The sequence below is a fragment of the Microtus ochrogaster genome, unplaced genomic scaffold, assembly GCF_000317375.1.
Source record: "Microtus ochrogaster isolate Prairie Vole_2 unplaced genomic scaffold, MicOch1.0 UNK2, whole genome shotgun sequence".
Lineage (NCBI taxonomy): Eukaryota > Metazoa > Chordata > Mammalia > Rodentia > Cricetidae > Microtus > Microtus ochrogaster.
In genome coordinates this window covers 9,916,252-9,932,176 of record NW_004949100.1, presented here as the reverse complement: position 1 = coordinate 9,932,176, position 15,925 = coordinate 9,916,252, and the positions used below count along the sequence as shown (strand labels likewise).

Genomic DNA, 15,925 nt, shown 5'->3' with positions numbered 1-15,925 from the left:
GTGTGTGTGTGTGTGTACGCCCTCGCGTGTGTCTACCTACTTAGCACCGGGCTTGCAATCAGCGCTGGATGCTGATGGGAGAAGCACTTTGGTGATAGCAAGAGGGTGTGGTGGTCACAAGTGTGCGTGCGTGTGCGTGTGTGTGTGTCTTTTGGAGGGGAAGGCAGGGAAGATGGGTGCGTGTGGGTAACGCTAGACAGGGTGATGGTGCAGGTCCGTCATGACACGTGTGTGTATTGTTGAGAAAGGAGGCATGGTAGAGAGGGATGAGACCCTAATGCATCAGGAGAGTTTGCGAGAGTCCTAAGGGGAGGTGCTGACGTTTCTGTCTGAGCTGCGGTGGTATTTGCACGACCTCTCCCCATTGCGTGCCTTCCTATAGCTGCCCTCCATAAAGGCTGCCTTTCACTACTGGGAGCAATGGTGTAGGTTAAAGACAGTGATGTTTGTAGGGTGTCTTAGATAACCAAGCTAGGTGGAGAGTTATGAATAAAGGATATAGATGGAGATTTGTGCGGATGTGAGAAGTGGTCGATCGGGATTTTGAGGAGAGTGGTTTGGTTCTGGGGCCTTTGGCCTTGGTTGTGCTCGCAGCTCCTGCCTTGTTCTGAGGTGCCATCCGGCCATTTCCCTTCATCTGATGTTCTGTTTCCTGTTACTGACAGGTTTGAGAGCACAGGGAGCTTTGTAGGGAAAATGGGAAAAATCTGAAGAATTTAAAAATATGACAACTGGTTAGGGTTTACCTGCTGTCTTAGTAGCTTGCTCACCTCCTTTCAGTTAGACTGGCTACACTGTCAACTTCCTAGATAGAGATGCCATATCACTTTCATTTTCTTTTCCTTAAAATATGGGTACCTTTTTTTAAGCTAAAGGCTCTCTCCTGCTGTTTCCCTTTCATGCCTTCACTTGGCACATGCCCTGAAGGAGCGTGGTTGTTGGGAATCACCTTTGTTTCTCCCCACAGTCTCTTATGGAACACTCAAGAAAAGCACAGTAGGATTTTTAAAAGGGAGTTTGGTGAAGCCCAGTTTTTGTTTTTGTTTTGTTTCCCTTGCCCTAAGTCAGTGTGGCTTATTATGGCCACGTGGCCATCATTTCTCCCATTAGGAGAGGTCTAGTCTGTCAGTCTAGCTAGGGTACCCGTCTGTATTAAGGCTGATGTGTTGGAGAATTGTAAAGATGGAACTTCCTCCACACTTTTTTTCTGGATAAACCACTTGTATCTATTTGTTGACAGGATTGTGTGCATCAGTAGTTGAGCCGTGGATTTAAATGTGTGTAGTAACTACACTTTGCTATTTAGAACGAAGGTAAGAATGTCACAAGTGTGTTTCTTGCTAATGGTTTTTGGAAAGCAGCACAAATCACATTAGAGAATTTACCCTGAGAATTAGGTCTAAGCTTGAGCTGTGTGTCTCTGAATTTTTGCACTGTTCTACACCTGCACAAATCCTTCTTAAAGATTTAAAATTATTTTTTATATTATTTCCAAACTTGTGCAATAATCTGTGTTGCATATTCTTGCTTTGACTTTCTACTGTTTTCTAATAATGTCCTTTTTTTTAAAATCCAGAACTGTACTAGCAGTAGTAGACAAAATTAAATGTAGGTTAACTTACTTAAAATTGGTGATTTTTAGATTGATCATTATCTGCAAGATATCAATAAAACATGAGGAATTGATTGAATTAGCTCAAGAAATACTCATGGAAACCAACATTACTTTGATAATGCTGTCCGGTGCTTGTTTACAATATGATTGTGTATTATAGTTCACCTGCAACTGTTCTTTATTGTGAATTGGATTAAATTCAGTCACTTGAAAAATTAAGGATGCTAGGGAAGAAGAGTTGGGGTTTAGTGTTATTTTTTATATGGCACTGAGTTAGAGGAGATAGATGAGAGAATAGGGCCGAAATTGTAGAGAGCATCATGGTTAAAGGTTTGAGAAAAGGGGAACAATAGAAGAAACAGAGAAGAGTTAGAAAACTAAGAAGCGGACCAGGCAGTAGCACCTCAGGTTCTAATAAAGAAAAACAAAACAAACAAACAAACAAACAAACAAAAAATGTTTTCAGAAGTGCTAGATATCGAATAAGTGAGAACACCTTCCCAATCACTGGTACCTTTGGAGCCAAGTAGTCATAACTGGAATAAGTTTAATGTGTGTGTGGGATGGGGTGGGGGATGGAAAGTATTTCTACCACCTGGGAGGAAACGCAGGAAGGTCATTCAAGTATTGGAGGGCAGGTGGGATGGTCAACTGTGGGAACTTAAGTAGAGAGGAGGATATTAAAGAATTGAAGGAGGGGATGATTGATAGCAGTCAGTGAAGACAGGTTTATGATGATAGGTTAGCCATTCAAAAACTTAAGGGTTGATTTTCTTTACTATAGAAAAGGAAGTATTTCTAAATATACAGACTGATAATTTCTTGGAAATGGTATCATATCTGTGCTTTCTGGTGATCTGAAGAGGAAGCATCATGTTTTGGCATCTATTCTGTAAATAACTGTCCATGGTACATACTGTTGTAGGTACTGAAGGCAGAGTAGTAAGCACAAGACAAAATCCTTAATGTTTCTGAATGTGCACTTGGGTGGTGCTAACAATTGGTCATTTCTTGTGATAAGTAATGATAAAGGAGATGCAGCCATTTTCACCATTGAACATTGAACATTGAACTACTCTAGGTGATAGGGTCAGCAAAGTTCTCCTTGGGAGTTGGCATTGAAGTTGACATGTCTTGAGGAAGGAGATTTAGACGTGCATATGAGGAAATTAGAAAGATTTTAAGAGAAAAACAAACTTGTGGTTCAGGGAACAAAAATGTAAGTGAATTATCAGGGTATGTTGAACAAATTCGGTATTTTCGATTGTTTTAGGTATAAGATTCAAACCCAAGGTAGTGTCTAGGATTTTGAAGGTATTTTAACAAAGTGGCTAAGAGTTTAGACTCTTGACATTAGAGTGGCTTTAAGTCCTGATTGTCATCTGTTGTTTGCTAGTTGTGTAACCATGAATGCTACATAACTTCCATTCCTTAGTTTTCTTATAAATATAGGTGATAACAACGTGGGCTGTTTTGTAGATTAGATGGACAAATATGTGTAAGTACTTGGCACATTATATATTACTAAATATTAGGGGTTTGTTTTCTTTGCTGAAAGAATTTGAGCATATGGATAGAAGCAATAGTCTTGCCTGTTACTATTGGTTTGGGGATCAGTGATTTTGAATGTAGGAATAATAGCTTTTATGTATTCAATGGATGAATATGTATGCTTTTTAATTTTTTTCATTTTTCAAGACAGGGTTTCTCTTTAGCTTTGGAGCCTGTCCTGGCACTAGCTCTTGTGCTAGTTGGCCTCGAACTCACAGAAATCTGCCTGCCTCTGCCTCCCAAGTGCTGGGATTAAAGACTTGCACCACCACCGCCAGCTTTTTGTATGCTTTTTGAATTAATGAAACTGATTGAAATTATAACATTTTCTTGGGGAAAGGGACTGGCCAGGCAAGGCAAGACAAACAGTGTTTAACCAGTTCTCTGAATGGTAGTACAACTTCACATTTGGGAAGTGTCACACTTCTGTGGTAGAATGTTACAGACTGTAGACTGCCTTAGTACACTTTCAAATTTTACCTCTTTTTATGTGTTAAGTTGGGCTGTTTGTGTGTGTTTGAAACATGTTCTGCTCTGTAGACTTCACCAGGCCAGGAACTTGTAATCTTGCTTCTTTGACTCCTGGTGATTGGAGTGTAAACAGAGACTGCTTGTTCGTTTCTCAGCTGCCCAAACCTAAATAATCACACAGAAATTATATTAATTACAAAACTGTTTGGCCAATAAGTTAGGTGTATTCCTAGCTAGCTCTTACATCTTAAATCAACCCATTTCTGTTATCTATGTATCACCATGAGGCTGTGGCCTAAGGCATCTTTCTCCTTCTTCAGCTACCTGGTGTCTCTCTGACTCCACCAATTATCTCTCTATATCTTTGTTTGATTTTCCCGCCTCATTCTATTCTGCCCTGCCATAGGCTGAAGCAGCTTCTTTATTAACCAATGGTAATAAAACATATTCATAGCATACAGAGGGGAATCCCACATCATTGGAGTTATAGTCTTGTGTCATTAGGCCCAGCCTGAATGTTTTGTTTTATGGTTTTTGGGATCTTATGTAACCCTAACAGTATCACTATGTAGCCCCAAAATAAGAACAATCCTCCTGAGTCAGCCTTCTGATTGCTGGAATTACAGGTATGCACACTACAGCTCTCTTTCTGTTTCTTGTAACTTTTTAGGGTAATCTAAAGGCTTCATGCCCATACATGTTAAATGTCTTTTAAATGTTATTTGCTTTTGTTGTTACTGAGATCATGATTACAATTTCACTCAGCCTATTATAAACCTTACTAGTTAGAAGATAAATGAGGAAAACTTACAGTTGACTAATTCAGGGTTGAAATGTGACTGGAGGTCAAAGTAAAACAGAAATTGAAAGCTTTTGGTTGTCTTTGTGGTAAAAAGAGAAGTGATGCCCAGCTGGAAGTGATCGACTGCCATCTAAAGAATAGTGAGGATAGTAGGTTTGCAGTGGTCGAAGAGCACCCCTGCCGTAAATATTAGAGAACATTATGACCAAAATGAGGATTCGTGTTCTTTTCTGGGTAAATTAATTAGTTCCTTTGCTACTTTTTTTCCTTTTTAAAAATGCCACTTGACTGGCATGCTAGTGCACTCTTACCGTCCCAATCCGTGGATAGTATAGAGGCAGGGTTCAGGAGTTGAAGACCAGCCTCTGATACATAACAAGTTCACGGCTAGCCACTGGTACATGGTATACCATTTCAAAACAGAACAGAAGAATGGTCCATTCCCTCTGTGTATGGAATTTGGGTTATAAGAGGTTAAGAAGTCAACTCTGCAAATGCTGAGGGTTATTACTTAGAACTAATCATTTGTCTTATTAAGACTTAGTGTTGAAGTTCCCAGTTTTGAGTGTATTGTCTGTTTGGGGGTGAAAGTTACAAATACTTAGGGGAAATGTAAAATGAAATCACCAAGAAAACAACTATTATGACAAAGAGATGGCACTCTGGGCCTGCTCAACTTCCTGAGTAGAGGTGGGGAAGGCAGTTTGGATGTCAGTATAATAAAAATGTTATGCTAGAATGTAGCTATCAGGAGGGAGAGAGGGCTGGGGATTCATTCTAGGATTGGAGAGATTAGCCAAAAGGACTGTATCTGGAAGAACAAGAAAAATTAAATTTTAATCTATTGGGGAAATCCTGATGGTTTTGAGCGAAGAAGAGACATTATTCCAGAAGTGGATTAGGGAACAATGTTGGTTGAATTATATGTGTATCTGTGTTAGTGAATAGGTAGTTCTTCACACAGCTGTTTTTCTGTGGAATCCTATATGTTCTATAAACACATTAAGGCAAAGATACTACTCTGTTGGCATATTAACTGGTAGAAATGTAAAATGCATTAGTCTCCTAGCACAAGAGAGGTAAAAAATCTTGGCTCTCAAGAAAACTATGTTAATTTAAAAAATAATAATTTAATAGATGAAAATATGTTAACTTAATAGCAATATTTTCATACTAGAAACTATTCTGTATAAAAAAAAATCAACAAAACCACTTCTTGTTTTTCTCAACAACAGACTAAGTGTGCAGATTTCTTTTTATGTGGGGTTAGGTTAGTTAAGATTTAATTTACATGCAATAAACTAACCCTCTTTAAATATTCATTCAAAGAGTCTTGGAATCATCATTACAGTCAAGGATAGAATAGTTTCATCATTTCAGAAAATTGCTTTAGGCATTCCCAATCTCCTGGCTACTTATATTAAGCCGAGATCTAGCATTATATTTTTTCTATAATGCTCTATAAATCTAGCTCCTTTTAGGATGGGTCCTTTCCTATTGTTCATGTTTCTGACATTCATTAGATTCTTTGTAGATGTTTTTAGTATAGTATAGTATTGAGTACTGTATGCTGCCCTAGTCTAGGTTGCTGGTTTTCCTTACTGCAATGATGCTAACACCAGTATCCACCAGACCTCTCCCCTGTAATTTATGCTTTTCTCTTTGCAATGAGCACATCACTGTGGGAGTAAGGACCTTTCACCTAATGGTTTTAATGTCCTTTGATAGTCTTTGCCTGAGTCAGTAATTATAATAGAAGTTTAAAATGTTTTTTTCCCTTTTCGATTCTGTTATTTTTTTCTGTATTTATTAGATAGTGCCTTTTGGTATTCTAGTTCAGTGGTGATGAGACAGGGGCTACAGTTAGATTACCCACCCTCCTTCCCAGAGATGGAGGCACATGCTCTTCTAGCTTTGGGGCATATTAAGAGTTATGGAGGTAGCTGAGTTCCCTAGGCATGCCTCTTATTCCCTGCACCTATAGATTGTTCTGTGCTGATGTGTAAGTGCCTGGCCCATTTGTCTCGAGGGAAGACAATTGTAAAGGAGCATTTCTACCTGAGCTTCTCCAAGGTAGTGGCTGAAACCTTTCTCTGGCTGAATTGTAGTTCAGCTTCTGCTCCGTACTACTTTGATTACTTCCCCTTAGCACAGAGCACTCCACGGTAAGTTCTGGTGTGTCTGTCACCTTTTCTGTTATTCCACTTGCTACCAGGAGCCATCTGAGGAACGTGATTGTGTTCTGGCTGCACTGAAAACCCCGTTCTAATAGTGTCAGCTGAGCACTGCTGCTGCTGACCCTCTACACGCTCAGTTGCCACCTGGGATGTGGCTTCCATGAATGGGCATGTTCTGCTGGGTACGATATCTTGGGCTTTTGAGAGGCTCAGGGAACTATTTATTGTAATGGTAGGATAATGAAGCTGGCTGTTGCTGAGTGACATTAATTGATGGAAATGATGAAGAAAGACATGAAAGGTAAAAGGAACTTTCTTTTTCATTTTTAGCAACATGTACAGGAACATCCACAGTGGTCATAAGAAACAAAGAATGGGTTTACCTTTAAGGTTCTAGGGTGGGTAGAATCCTCATTTGCCATACCACCTTCAGTGTTCTGACTGGGTTGAAATGGAATCCTGACCCTTAGAATAGGACCTCTGAATTGATGTACTCCTTCACTGTCTACTGACCTTCTCACTCTCGGCCGTAACAGACAAGTAGATAGAGTCAAGTTGTGAAACCTGATTCAAGGCACTGGACCTGTTACAGGGACTACGCATGTTCCTGTGTGTGTGTGTGCGCGCGCGCACACACACACACACACACTCTTGTTCCTAAATGGAACTGAGATGCTCTAAAGCATCATAATAGATATGTAGATATTTGAATTTTCAAAGGAAATACAACAGTGCCTGACTCAAATTGCTAGCTTGAAGTAGTTAATGGTTTTGACTTTAGCTAATAGTACATTCTTTTGATGGTATCCCATTTTTGCAAAGTTAGGCTTTTGGTGGTTGAGATACAAATCAAGCATTACTTGTTACGGCAGCTTATCCAGTCTGACTCCATGTTTGAGAATTGTTACAGTGCCCAATAGTTTTCTAAAACCACAGGGATGGTTTTAGACTAGAAACCCACTTTATATTAAAGGAGGACCTGTGAAATCTATTTGTCTCATTGTACACCACGTGCCCAGAAGGCGATGATCTGACAAGGCATATGAAGTCTTTTGGTGCCAATACTGATGACAATACCATGCCTTGAAAACGATACTCTGCAATATGAGGAGGCATCTTTTGGTATTCCCAGAAAGGAGAACAGTTGGGAATGGTTCTGTGCAACATCGTTTTCAGTGATACAGCCGGAGAGTTTGTGTTTCCTCTCTCTCTAGTCTGAGCAGTAGGAATTAAGAAATACTGGTTCTTAAAAGAGAAACATTTTAGAAAGAAAATACAGAAAACTTCTGTTATACTTGAAGCTACAGTTGGTGAGGGTCAGAGCTCCAAAGAAGTCTTTCTTTGGCTGGGGCTTATGACTGTCTCTGGAAAGTAAGATTGTCAGCACATCAAAACACAGATGTTTGTCACATAAGTGATCTGCTGGGTGTTTCTCAGACTTTAGTATTGTCCTTAAATGAGTTAGACAAAATTATCCTAGATTAAAAATTGCATAGGCATGGTGTTCTTAAATATTTGATAGACTCCATCAGAGGCACTTAATGGTATGCTTCCTCTCTTTAGTGGCCTGATAGCATATTTCTTTTAATACTTAATAATATCTGTCATCTGGAGGTGTCATAGTTTGTTCTCTGGAAGGGAATCTTGGCAACTCCTAAGTTTTGACAATTATGAGTTAAACTCCTATAAACATCATGTGCAGGTTTTTGTGTAGATGTAAATTCTCAGCTTCTTTGGGTAAATACATTCCAGAATCTTTAATTGTTGGATATATGGTCAGGGTATGTTTAGTTCTGTAGGAAACTGCCGAATTTCTCCCCTGGCTGTACATTTTATGTGTGTGAAATGAAGCTTTTCGTAGTTGGTGTTCCTCTGTGTCCTTGCTGACATTTAGTGTTGTCAGCATTCTGGATTTTGAACATTCTGATTGATAGATCTCATTGTTGTTTTAATCTGTATTGCCTGATAACACCTGTTTTAGAGCATCTTTTCAGGTGTGTATATTTATTTTTGTATCTGATTTGAGGAAGTGTCAAGGATGTTTTCTCATTTCGTCCCAAGATGATTGTTTTGGTATTGTTGGATTTGAGAGTTCTTGAATAGCCTGGATAACAGTCTTCTATCAGATATGTTTTTTGTAGCTATTTTTTTCTAGTCTGTATCTTTTCCTTCTCATTGTGTGTATATATACATACATATATATGTATACACATATACATATATGGGGAGGAGGCATTTTTGAGTTTAATAAAGTTCTATCAATTATTATTTTCCTGCTTCATGCTTTAGCATTTTATTTTAAAAACTGTTGCCATACTCAATGCCATGTGGGTTTTCTCCTGTTACATATTCTAAACACTGTATTGTTTTGAGTTTTGCATTCAAGGCCTGTTTTCCATTTTGAATTAATTTTTTGTAAAGGATGTAAGATCTGTATTTAGAGTCCCCTTACTTGGTGTCTTTACTGGGTTGTTATATCATCCTTTTTTATTGCTTTGCTTTGCTCGTTGCTAAATGCCTTTTGACTATATTGATGTGGGTCTGTTGTGGGTTCCCCTGCTCTTTGTTTTGCTGATGATCTGTCCTTTGTTTCTTCAGCACTACACCAGCTTGATTACTGTAGCCTTATAGCTACTCTTAAAGTAAGATATTTACATTTTTATTTTCACATTGTCTTATCTATTATAGGTGTTGTCTCTCTCATAAACTTTTGAACATTTGCTAGAATCCCAGAAATAACTTACTAGGGTATTTATTGATACATGGATTAATTAAGAGTGAAATCTTGATAATAATGAGTCTTTCTGTCTATCTATGAAATATTAATTATTTTATTTCTTTCATCAGAACTTTGCATTTTTTCTCAGTTAGGTCTTGTATGTATTTTTATTAGATTTATACCTTCATATTTCATTGTTGAGGATATAATATTTTCATATTCTACTTTGCTTTTGGTATATAACAAAACAGTTGACTTACCACTAATGTTGTATCATGCAACCATGTTATTTATTATTTATTAGGTACAACAGGGCTTTTGTTTTGTTGTATTTTTTGTTTTTTTTCTGTTCTTTTGTATTTCTGACATAGGCAGACATATTTGCAAATGAAGGCAATTCATTTCTTCTTTTGTAAGCAGCATATCTTTTATTTCCTTTTCTTGTTTTACTGAATTAACTAGAGTTCTCATAATGATATTGATATAGAGTAATCAGAGACCATGCCTTTACATTGTTTTTGATCTTAGCGAGAAAACTTATAGTTTTTCACAAAGTAGGATGCCATCTGTAGGATTTTCTGTAGATATTCTTTTTGCATGTTGAGGAAATTGCTCTTGATTTCTAGTTCACTGAGAACTTTTGTTACAAGTTGGGAGTTGAATTTGCCAAGTGCCTTTCCTGCATCTATTGCTATGACCATGTCATAGATTATTTTTAGCCTGTAATTTATCTTCAAATGATACATACATAGCTGGCATACATTTGCTTCGGTTGTTCTGAATGTTTTTATACATTTCTGGATTCAATTTGATAAAATTGAGAGGTTTTCTTTTGCATATGCCTTCATAAAGATGCTGGTTTGTAGTTCTCTATAACTTTTTTACCACGCCAAGTTTACTGTTAGGGTTATCCTGGCCTCATGAGATGAGCTAGGAAGTATTCCTTCTGCTTTATCCTCTAAAGGGATCAGAATTGCTGTAGTTTTGTTCTTAAAAGCTGATAAAATTCACCAGTGAGCTTTTGAAAGTTTGCTAAGTTATTGATTTACCCTCTTCACATCGTTCCCACAGTTAAAGGATGTCTGTTTTGTTGCATAAATTCTGGCAAGTTGTGTCTGTCAAGGAATGCGTTTTTCACCTCAGTCACCAAGCTTATGCATATAGTTATTAGTATTACCCTTATTATTATTTTAATGTCTGTAGTGATGATTCCTCTTTCATTTATGATAGCATTTATTTATTTTTTGGATTATTCTAGCCATCCATTTTCCAATTTTGCTTATATGTTCAAAGAACCGGCTTTTGATGGTTTTATTTCTATTATTTTTGTTTTCTTTTATATTGGCTTTCCCCTCAGAATTGTCATTTACTGCTTTCATTTTGAATTTTACCCTCCCACCCCCCAGTTTTGAATCTTATGTCAGTTACTTTAGATTTTTATTTTCTAGTATGAACATATTTGAATTTTCATCCAAGTACCACTTGAATTGCATTACAAACATTTTAGTATTCTTGTCATTTAGTTAAAATATTCAAAATTTTTATTTATGGCTTTTATATTTTATATTTTATTAGCATAGTGCCTAGAATTTTAATTTTCAGATATTATTGCCAGTATTTTAAATGCATTCTTTATATTATTTTGGTTTTTAAAATTAATTTATTTGAGTCTTTCATGCATAAGTATTGTAATTACATTCTTTCCATTCTCCCTCCCCTGTGGAAGCCCACCTGTGACTCAGTTTCCATTTGGAGTCATTTCTGACTTAACGAAGTCACTTGAGTTTAAGCTTGCCTGCTTCACTTTTTTCCTTTAACCATGAGGGCTGTGAAAAACTTCTGATTTAGCCCATGAGACAAGAATACTCTATCTAGTAGACAGTATACTGCTGACAACAAACCTCAGGACCATCAAGATAGAAAGTAAGGATACTTCCGAGCAGCAAGCACGTGTTGGAGAGGAGGCCGCTCACTCAAGGACAGGAATCTTGTGGTTAGAAACTGACTGACTGTGCTGTGCTTCGTTCTGCTTTTGTATATAAACAAACTCTGAATTAAACTCGGGGCTGTTTGGCTGCTCCAGCATGACCAGACAGTCCTCCCGATTCTTTCCTGTCTTCTGTTTCTTTTGACTTTTCTTTTTGGCCTCGAGGATCCCCTATCCAGGAACCCTAGCTGAGGGTGTGAGAGCCGGCTCCAACAAGTGGCGCCTAACCTAGCTGACCTTGTAGAAGCTGCCTCCTACACTCCCCTCCAAGGCTTCCTCTGTTCCCCTTCCTTCACTCTCAAATCCATCACCTCTTTAAAAATTTGTATTGTTATGTATATGTATGCACATGCACTCACAGGAGCATGTGGAATCTACTGAATCTGTTTAGTACCACTCAGGAGTATGTGTATAGTGTTGTAGGGCTGACCACTGGGATTGGGTAGCCTATCGGGTTTGTCCCTTGAGAAGACTGATTTCTCCCTCTTTGGATGGGGTCTTGTGAAATATCTTCCATCCATATTAGTATGTCAACTGGTATTGTCTTTAAAATTAGTTGAAAGTTTTTTCTTTTGCTCACAATCTGATAATTGTGCCTTTTGCACTTAAAAAGAGTAATGATTTTAGATGTAGAGTTCTAGAAAAGACAGCTTGTAGGTTAGGATGTTGCAGCTGTGATGGACACCTCCACAGAGTAGGCAGGTGAGATTGATTCTGGCTCAGTTTCTGAAGTTTCAGTCATGGTCCCCGGCAAGGCAGAAACACCATGGAGAAGTGTACTAAGGAGGCCGCTAGTTTGTTCCTGGCTGCTTCACCTTGATATAATAACCCAGAAGCGGTATTAATTAAATCACTGCTTGGCCCTGATGGCTCTAGCTTCTTATTGGCTAACTCTTACATATTAATTTAACCCATTTCTATTAATCTGTGTATCGCCTTGTGGCTGTGGCTTACTGGCTAAAGTTTCAGCATGTCTGTCTCTGGCGGGCTACATGGCTTCTCTCAGACTCCGCCCTTCTTTCTCCCAACATTCAGTTTAGTTTTCCCCGTCTACCTACCTACATTCTGCCCTGCTATAGGTTCAAACAGTTTCTTTATTCGTTAATGGTAATCACAGTACAGAGGGGATCCCACACCAGAGAACGGCATGGCAGAGAAGGGCAGCAGCCAGGAAGCAAAGAGGAGTAACAGGAAGGACTCAAAGCCCAGATTTATCCCCCCAAGGCACACCCCACAGTGGCCTTCTTCCTATAACTAGGCTTTCTTCCATAGTTCTACCTGATAATCTTCTATTCAAAAACTGAATCTACCAGTGGGTTAAGTCATAAGTTAGGTCAGAGCACCTTGGATCTAATTGTCTCTGGAAATACCTTCCTAGCCATATCCCACAGTGCTTCATCCTACTCTTTTAGGTGTATCTTTGAACCTAATTAAGTTGAGAGTCAGTATTAGCCACCATAGTCAATTATTTAAATTTGGGTGGAGAGTAGTTTGGATATTTTATACATCTGTGTTCCTTTTTTTTTTTTTTTAGTTTCAACACTAACTATAGATAGCATTAACATAGTTTTGGTCCTTTAATTTTATCAATGGTTACCTTACATAATTTAGTTTTTTTTCTATCATCTATCTATCTATCTATCTATCTATCTGTCTGTCTGTCTGTCTGTCTGTCTGTCTGTCTGTCTATCTGTCTATCTAATCTATCTATCCATCCATCCATTTATTTTTAGTTTTTTGAGACAGGGTTTCTTTGTAGCTTTGGAGCCATCACAAATTGCCCTTATTTCTGTAGTCACCTGAGCAGATGTTTGAGACAGGATCATGAAGGTAACATTAAAAGGTCATACTAGGGGCTAGGGAGAGGGCATATTTGCTACAGTGTCTGTCAAGCAACCCTGAGGACCCACAAGCCTATGAACACTTGATTTTTGATAAAGGAGCTAAAAGTATACAATGGAAGAAAGAGAGCATCTTCAACAAATGGTGCTGGCAGAACTGGTTGTCAACTTGTAGAAGAATGAAAATAGATCCATATCTATCACCATGCACAAAACTCAAGTCCAAATGGATTAAAGACCTCAATATCAGTCTGAACACACTGAACCTGATAAGAAGAGAAAGTGGGAAGTACTCTACAACATATGGGCACAGGAGACCACTTCCTACATATAACCCCAGCAGCACAGATATTAAGGGCAACATTGAATAAATGGGACCTCCTGAAACTGAGAAGCTTCTGTAAAGCAAAGGACACTGCCACTAAGACAAAAAGGCAAGTAGGAGCTGCGGGCTGCATTCCTGCCACCCAGCTCCCGCCTGCCTGGCTAGCTTATGCCCCGAAATAATTATATGGAAACTGTATTCTTTTAAACACTGCTTGGCCCATTTCTATTAATGTGTGTAGCACCACAAGGTGCGCTTACTGGGAAGATTCTAGCCTACGTCCATCCTGAGTTGGAGCTTCATCGTGTCTGCCCCAGACAGGAGAGGCATCGGTTCTGAACTGACTTCCTCTTCCTCCCAGCATTCTGTTCTGTTTACTCCACCCACCTATGTTCTAACCTATCAGGCCAAGCAGTTTCTTTATTAATTAACCAATGAAAGCAACAGATTGATATAATACTCCCACATCAGCAACCCACTGACTGGGAGAAGATCTTCACCAACCCCGCAACAGACAAAGGTCTGATCTCCAAAATATATAAAGAACTCAAGAAACTAGACTTTAAAATGCTAGTTAATCCAATTAAAAAATGGGGCACTGAACTGAACAGAGTATTCTCAACAGAAGAAGTTCAAATGGCCAAAAGACACTTAAGATCATGCTCAACCTCCTTAGCGATCAGACTTATATGTGTGTCTTTAAAAAGTGACCTGGGTTCTTTTGTAAAGAATAGCTTGAAGGAGGTGGGGGTGGACATACAGAAGTGTTAAGCTTTGCCGTGATCCAGGTGCTAGAGGTCATTTATTAGAGTAGCTGAAGTAGAGATTCTGTGTACATAAACAAGAGCTATTAGGAGATATAATTGTCTAGCTTTTGTGATTATTTTGATGTGAGGAGTGGAATCACAGGCAATTTTTCATATGCTGATTGCCTGTGTCCATCTTATAACCAATCCTTTAGTAACTTGAAAATGGAGAACACCCCCCCCCCTTTTTGTTTTAGCAGATTAACTCTGTTACCTGACTTTTTAATTTGGAAATAGCCTTCCTGCCTACAAATGACCTAGTTAAAACTTTTTTCTTTTTCTTTCTTTTTTTTTTTGCGTTTTTGGCTTTTGAAAAAGGCTTTTATTATTTTTTTTGCATAGGTCTGGGGGGCGGTCACAATTTCAAGATCAATTGTTATTTCCTCTGTGAGCCCTACTCTCTTACTTTGGTTAATTATTTATTTCTTTTTCGTTTAAATTTTTTTGTATAGTATATTTTGATTGTATTTTCTCCTCTTAACTCTTCCAAGTCCAAGATCTACCCCCCACCCAACTTCATCCACTCAACTTTATGTTCTCTCTCTCTCTCAAAACAAACAAAAACAATAAGATAAAAAATGACAAAGCAAGAAGTGCACACGCACATACACAGACACAGACACAGACACACACACACACCCCAAATTGGTTTTGTGTTGGCCAAATATGCCTGGTCTTGGCGCCTGCCTTGGATTGTTAATATACTCAATGACAACTCATTGAAGAAAAGGGACTTTTCCTTTTCCCAGCAGGCGTGAATTGCAAATAGATCCTTGGTTAGGAATGGGCTTTGTGTCCCCCCCTTTTTTTTTTTTGGTTTTTTGAGGCAGGGTTTATTTGTAGCTTTTGGTGCCCATCCTGGAACTAGCTCTTGTAGACCAGGCCTCGAACTCCCAGAGATCCGCCTGCCTCTGCCTCCCGAGTGCTGGGATTAAAGGCGTGCGCCAGCACCTCCGGGCTCCACTTCCCCTTTTTTTAGTGTTGAAATTTTATCAGGTTTGAATCTGCAGGTCTTCTGCTTACTGTCACAGCCTTTGTGAGTTCAAGTGTCTGTCAGTCCTGTTGTATCTGGACCATACTGTTCCCTGGTGTCATTCACCACCTCTGGCTCTTAAATCTTTTTTCACTTCCCTTTTTACCTAGACACCTGATCCTCAAGGGGAATTGTTTGATAAAGTCATCCCATTAAGGACTAAGTGTTCCAAAGTCTCTCACAGTTTGCACATTGCCAGATGTGGGTCTCTGAGTTAATTGCCTTCTACTGTAAGAGGTTTCTCTGACCAGGGCTGAGTAATGTTCTGATCTATGGGTGTCTTAGTCACTGTTCTATAGCTGTGAAGAGACATCATGACCAATGAAAGTCTTATAAAAGAAAACATTTATTTGAGGACTTGCTTAAGGTTTCAGAGGCTTAGACCATTATCATCATGGCATGTAGCATAGTGGTATGCATGGCACTGGAGCAGCAACTGAGAGCTGCATACATTCTGATCTACAGGCTGAGAGTGAACCTTAAAACAGCCCAGTGTCACTTTCTCCAACAAGGCCACACCTCCTAATCCTTCTCATCCTTTCAAAGGGTCCCACTCCATTGGTGACTAAGCACTCAAACATATGAGCCTTATTCATAC

General features: G+C 38.8%; 1 protein-coding gene across 16 annotated transcripts in view; it reads left to right on the top strand.

Annotated features, from left to right (window-relative positions):
- Positions 1-15,925, top strand: part of Mycbp2 (MYC binding protein 2, E3 ubiquitin protein ligase) — a 231,364-nt gene that overhangs the window by 562 nt on the left and 214,877 nt on the right. The window lies entirely within an intron of this gene.